The sequence below is a fragment of the Chelonia mydas genome, unplaced genomic scaffold (genome assembly GCF_015237465.2).
Source record: "Chelonia mydas isolate rCheMyd1 unplaced genomic scaffold, rCheMyd1.pri.v2 scaffold_108_arrow_ctg1, whole genome shotgun sequence".
Taxonomy (NCBI): Eukaryota; Metazoa; Chordata; order Testudines; family Cheloniidae; genus Chelonia; species Chelonia mydas.
This window is the reverse complement of record NW_025111245.1, coordinates 23,201-30,315: the sequence shown is the minus strand read 5'-3', so window position 1 is coordinate 30,315 and position 7,115 is coordinate 23,201. Positions and strand designations below refer to the sequence as shown.

At 43.2% G+C, this 7,115-nt stretch overlaps 1 pseudogene; it reads left to right on the top strand.

Annotated features, from left to right (window-relative positions):
* Window positions 1-4,357: 4,357 nt before the first annotated feature.
* Window positions 4,358-5,355, top strand: LOC114019663 (annotated as a pseudogene).
* Window positions 5,356-7,115: the final 1,760 nt, after the last annotated feature.

The following is a 7,115-nucleotide window of genomic DNA, read 5'->3' as shown; positions in this document are numbered from 1 at the left end:
CTTTCTTTTGAAGTCATTTATTATTAATTATTATTATTTATTGTTAAAGAAAGGGTGGTGCATTGGGGAACTTGTGTGGTGAGGATGTTCCATGCAGAGGGAACAATATGGAAAGACACGAAGAATGGAATGGGAGAAAGAAACACCCATGGTATTGGTGCTAGCTGTACTGGTAAAGCAGAAAGGGAGGGAGGTGATGTAGAAAAGGACAAGATTGTTGATTATGGCCTGTCCCTGTAAATAGCCCTGTAATGAGGTGGCTTGGCATTTTAAGGACTGGAGGCCTTAGCTCAGCCAACCCTAGCTGCTAAGAAGGCCCATCTTAACACGGATCAGCTGATTCTCTTACTGATCATCTGGGAGCAGAAGTGGAATTGGCTGAGAGAATTGTAGGAGCTGCAGAGAAAGGAAGGAGCAGCAAGGAAGGCTAAAGACAGAGTCTGGCAATAGTCTCTGCTCTCGGGGTCTTTCCTTCAAGGTTAAGGCCAGCAGCAAATTGCCATATGCTGTTATTCTCCTTTTGGTTCGTTGTCTCTTGGAAAATAAATAAAACTCAGCTAGAAGGGCCAGTGAGACTGATCTGTTGTGAGTGCAGCTGTGGAGTCTGGAGGAGGGAGAGATGGACTGCAGGGTGCTACAGATAGACTCAGGCCACCAGGGGATGCTTGGGAGAAGGTCATGAGCAGGGGAGGAGTGGGGTTTGGGAGGAGACTGCTCTACAACAGGGCCAAACGGGAACCCTGAATTTGTGCACTCATCGTCTTTCCTGATGTTTCAAGTTCTAAACGCCAACCTGGTCGGAAGGCGGTTGTTCAGAACCATCCATAAGTCACATTTAATTGGGCTGCAAAGTTACACAGGCACAAGATCATGCTCCCAGAGTTCAAATAAATTGGAAAACCAGCATCATACATTGCATGTAGCACCCTGGGCCGGCAAACAGGATGGAACATGGCAGGTACCATTGCTGGAGCAGGCTTGCTGCATACCGGGGAACAAGTCATGCTCTCCGCCACACTGTTACAGCCCCTTGGGAATCAATGATGAGAATGATGTTAAACCTACTCAGGACCAGAACAGTATAAACACATAATAATGCAAGGCTGGCCATACCTTGACCTTCCCCTGGATTGCTCCAACCTGCCTCGTATGACAGGCACTGGGTCAGGGAGCAAGGGGATGGGTTCTACATCAGCCACAGAGCCCATAGCTCCTCAGTGGCAAAAACCTTTGCAAAACTTTTCAAGATAATGCATCTACCTGTGATTATCCCCTGTCCCCAAGAGAAATATGGTATATTTTAATGAGTCTGCCCATGCTTCTCTTGATGATCAGAGCTAAAAAGTGCTACAGGGATTCTCTCCAAAACAATGCTATGCCAAATATAAACACACTTCCATCCTATTCTTTGAAATCAAGAAAGACAACATCTCTCAGAAGGTAGGAGTGAACATTATTACCATTACAATAGAACTGAAATCTCCTTTTGTTTTTACATCAGGAAATAACTCTTTTCAGGTCTCCTTGCCCAAGACAGAAATTTGCAGAAGTCAACTTATTGATTATTTGAATCTGAAATGCAGCCATATTTTTCTTTCAGGATAAAATTATAGTCTTGAAGGGGCACTGCTCTCTGGTGAGGACATCAGAAGATGTGGGAACAGAAAGAAGATTGTTCTGAGTCTTTCACATGACTTCTCTCTCGTAATCCATACCTTGGGTGACTTTCTGAGTGGATTATTGACATGTTCTCTGTCATGAGAAACTCAGCCCAAGCACAGATGTTTCCCAATGCAGCTGTCCACTAAATTGAGGGGATATTACACCTAAGAAGAAATCCTGGGTCATTGAAACTAATGGGAATTTTGCCATAGACTTCAGTGAGTCCAACATTAAATATGTGGGGAGTGATGGTCGAGCATTCTCACTGGGGGGCTCTCCTAAACCTGGAGGTCAGTTCCCTGGATACACAGGTCAAAACTCTGAGTTTTCAAGGCACAGCGTAAGGCTCAGCTCTTTCTCTGACTGCTGTGTGGAGGTTTGGTTGTGTTGAGCTGAGTCCAATGGAAATAAATCATTTTCGTGAATTGAATGGGCTTTCAGTGATACAGCCAGCTGAGTTGCTCTACTGAGCATTATGTAGAATGTGTTTACATTCCTCTTTTCGCTGATGTTTTTAACTCCATCTTTCCTTGAATTATATAAAGGGGAATTCGACAGCCTCTTTGGAGAGAACTTTTTGCTGGCAGATAGATAGATCGATTTGAGCACTGTGAACAGGCAGGAGAGCTCTTTTAGCATCAGTCCTGCTCTTCCCTTAAAAGTGGGGGTAGGAAATAGTTACATTATAGGAAATTTCTATTAAGCTCTCTGATCTCTGGTTCAGAGTCTCTCTTGAGAAGGAATTTGGTCTGCAGGGGCATTTGGCTTCACCGGTCTTTTTATGAAACACTGAATAAACACACAGTAGTTGCCAGATTGGATCAGACCTGAACTCCATCTAGTGTCTTGTCTCTGATAGTGGCTAGTACCAGATGTTTCAAAAGAAGGTTTAATGACCTTTAATAGTCAGATGTGGAATAATCAGCCCTTCCCCGCATCTTGCCCTGAACTCTAATAGAGATTCATTTAAGCCCTGAAGCATAATGTTAGTATCCCTTAAGCATCCGGATCTATACACTATTCTATATAAAGCTGTCAAATCCCTCCAGTTGTAATTCTGCTTAACAGCACTCCTAGGATCCACAGATATTTCCCAACTTCTCAGTTCACCCATAATACAAGCTCAAACCAGCAAGGTACTGAGCACGCTACCCCCAATCCAAAGAAACATATAAGAACATGCTTAACTTGAAGCAACTTTAAGAATGTAAGAAGCCCCATTGAAATCAATATGTTTAAAATTCTGGGTGCTCCACTACAGGAAAGATGGAGATAGATTGGAGACAGCTCAGAGGACAGCAACAAAAATGATGAAAGGTTTAGAAGTGGTAGGGGATGGGCTACATGACCTCTTCAGGCCCTAAGTTTCTATGATTGTATGAAAAGATAATGCAGCTGCCTAAATGTTCTGCTGCACTGAGGCAAGATCCATGCAGGATTAAGCCCTAAATGACCTATTGTTCTTTGCTTGAACACATTTGAGGAAAGAATTCATGTCCTTCTTCCTTGGTACCTTCTGTAGAACTGCACATTAACCAAGCTGCCTTTGAAGTTGAATAATCATTTTATTTGTAATATTAGTCTGAATGCTGACTGACTGACATGCTATTTGCCAAAGCCAAAGAGTGGGTAAAGAAATAAATGACACGTGTGTGTATGTACGGCATGTGTATGTATGTGTCTTTGGACACAGTAAACATACCACACATTCATACCTGCTGATCACACTCGATGTTCTCTACCTCTTACCTTGCCAGGGGTGTTATGAATGAGAAACACGACATGCTCATAATTTCACAAACTGGAATGTGTGACATGAGCTAAATACAATTAACGATTATATGATTTGGCAATCACTATTGTGACACAGGCTGAGGAAAGAGGTGCAGTGAGGATATTGACATAGGATGAAACAGGTTTACAGGCAGTTTGATCCCAACTCAATAATCATAATAGAATATTATTATTCTTATCTTTATAAAGACAGGTTAAAAGGTAAATCTATTCAGACAATATTTTTTCTTATTATAAATATATGTTTCTGAAAATATGTTCACTGTTGTTAATTTTCTCACAAATATTCACCCCGGCTACACACTTTTAGTCTGATCATTAGAAGTGTATGAGTGGTAATTTTTCAGCAGCCAAAGAACAAGAAGCTGCAGGACTTAGTCAGTATGGCTGTAGTGTCCAGAAGGGATACATTTGGAAGTTCCATTTTTGAACTATTTCCTCAATGAATGCATGTGCATCCTGTGTACTGCCTGGTCGCCAATGATTTAAAAACACGAAGGCAAATTTCGGTGCTGGAAACTGTCACCCAATAACCAGAGAGTGTGATGCAAACTCTGTCTTCCTCCTACCCATGTTCTTGTTCCCAGGTATAATGGAGATCCACGGATCCTAAGTCTACACTGATCAGTGAAATTAAAATATCAGCCGAATCAGGGTCAAAATGTGTAAATCAGACAAAATTGCAGGGTTATGCACTTTCCTAGAGAGAAAGGAATTTTTTTTCCCTCAGAAGAAGTGAAGGAGTTCTGGGTTTTCCAATCAGTTGTTACAGGTTCCATTCCACGACTCAAAGGGTCTCTGTGCATATGACCACAGTTCTTTATATTAGCATACACCATTTTCATAAGAACTAATGCCTTCCTTTGTGGTTGATCCCGCAGCGAGCGCCCAGGCTGAATGAATGGCTGGAGGAAATTGTACGACAGTGACCGAGTTCATTCTCACAGGACTGACAGATCGTCTGGAGCTGCAGATCCCCCTCTTCGCGGTGTTCCTAGTGATCTATGGTACCACCCTGGTGTGGAATCTGGGAATGATGGTTTTAATCAGGATCGACCCCCGACTTCACACCCCCATGTACTTCTTCCTCAAGAATTTGTCCCTCGTGGATGTCTGTTACTCCACAGTCATCACTCCCAAGATGCTGATGAGCTTCTTAGCAGAGAGGAAAGCTATTTCCTACACAGCTTGCATCATCCAATATTTTAGCTTCATATTGTTTGTCATCTCTGAGTGCCTTCTGCTGGCAGCAATGGCATATGACCGTTATATAGCCATCTGTAACCCACTGCTGTACACAGTCATCATGTCACCAAAGCACTGCCTACGGCTGGCAGCTGGTTCATATCTATGGGCCTTCCTGAACTCTGTGATACACACGAGCGGTTTGCTAAGATTATCCTACTGCCACTCCAATATCCTGAATCATTTTTTCTGTGATATCAACCCACTTCTAAAGCTCTCCTCTTCTAGCACCTATGTCAACGAGCTACTTGTGTTCCTCTTTGGCAGTCTGATAGAGGTGATCAGCATTGGGACCATCCTCATCTCATACATCTTAATTATTGCAACTGTGCTGCAGATTCGCCCCACCGACGGCAGGTGCAAAGCCTTCTCCCCCTCACCTCCCACCTGACGGCCGTCTCCATGTTCCATGGGACAATTCTCTTCATGTACTTCCGACCCAGCACCAGCTACGCACTGCACACGGACAAAATGGCCTCTGTGTTCTACACGGTGGTGATCCCCATGCTGAATCCCCTCATCTACAGCTTGAGGAACAAGGATGTGAAGGATGCACTGAGGAGAGCAATAGAGACAAAACTGAAGGCCCATTTTCCCCCAAAGGGTGTCATAATAGGACAACCAAATCCTTCAATGGCTTCTCTGCACACATAGGGCTTGTCTCGATTATGGGGTGGATCAATGCTGTGGCGATCGATCCACTGGGGGACAGTTTAGCAGGTCTAGTGAAGACTCACTAAATCGACCCCGATTGCTCTCCTATTGACTCTGGTACTCCACCAGAACGAGATGAGTAAGGGGAGTCAACAGGAGAGTTTCTTCTGTAGACTCAGTGAAGTGTGGACCCCGCAGTAAGTAGATCTAAGCTACATCTATTTGAGTTACACTACTAACAAAACTCAAATTATGTAGCTTCGATTGACCTGTTCCCTTAGTGTAAACTAGGCCATGTGCTCTGATTCAGAAAGTCCATAAGCACATGTGTAAGTACGTCTCCCTTTGACTTCAGTGGGACGTAACCATATGTTTAAAGTTAAACATGTATTTAAGTGCTGCCTCAGACAGAGATGGTTTTCTGAGTAGACACCTTATGTGCATAAATAGGCCATGCCAGTTATTAAATGATGGTTTGGCTCCCCTGTACCTATAGTAAAATATTTTGAAATTGATTTTTCAGTGTAAGATGTAAAAGTGTGATTTGAATATTGTTCAGAATTACTGAATAAAAGGGAAAAGTTGACACTGCAACAATGGATTCATGAGCAATAACCAGGACTGGTTTGATACTCCAAAAATATTGACAGATATTTGTTCAAATAAATTTTGTGATTTTGCTTCAGTCAGATCCACAGCCCAACTCATCTGTTTTCTGGGAGGTATTTGAGTGTGTTTCAGAGTAACAGCCGTGTTAGTCTGTATTCGCAAAAAGAAAAGGAGTACTTGTGGCACCTTAGAGACTAACCAATTTATTTGAGCATGAGCTTTTGTGAGCTATAGCTCACTTCATCGGATGCATCCGATGAAGTGAGCTATAGCTCACGAAAGCTCATGCTCAAATAAATTGGTTAGCCTCTAAGGTGCCACAAGTACTCCTTTTCTATTTGAGTGTGTGTAATTACATTGAAAAGCATGTCTTTTGAAAGGGAGAATGTCATGATTGCTCACTCAGATATAATATTTTGTCAGTACTCACACCAAAAATCTCCCCCTCCCCCACCCCACACACACGCACACACAACTCTTTGTGAGTTTAGGAGTCGCAATTAAAGACCAGGTAGTTTAGGTGACCAAACATATACAGACACATTTTCAAGGATAGTCATTGATGGTGAATGCCACAGTTATTGGGATCTCAATGTAAAAGACCTTGGGCCCTATTTCCCTAAGTGCTGAGTACTTGCAGCTCCCCTTGACTTCAGCTGGAGTGATGGATCTTTTATTTCTGGAAATGAGGGATTGACGGGACTGAAGTTGGGCACCAAAATCACTGGCCATTTCTGAAACTTTTGGGCATGGCGAATTACAACAGTGAATACCTGAATCACCAGTCACCTCAGGGTACATCCATGCTGCAAGCCAAGCCCAGGGTTTGAACTCATGCTCAAGTCAACTCAAGACCCCTTCCATCTCCACATAAATTGCATTAACCAAGGGCTCAAAGCCTGGGTCCGAGGACCCCACAGTGATAGAAGGTCTGAGCCTGAGTCAAGCTAAGAACCAGAGTTTACGCTTTTTATTGGTGCGCAGTGTAGACGCAGTCCCTCTGGACTCCTGTTCTGGGAGTCAGCCAAAAATATCCCAAAGGCTGAGTTTGTCCATACTGCACCACGAAGAAAGAGTTTAGAGTGGTCACATTTTGGAAGCGTGCTAGGAACTCTGGGATATCGGTGGTTGAAATGGGGATCACATAATGC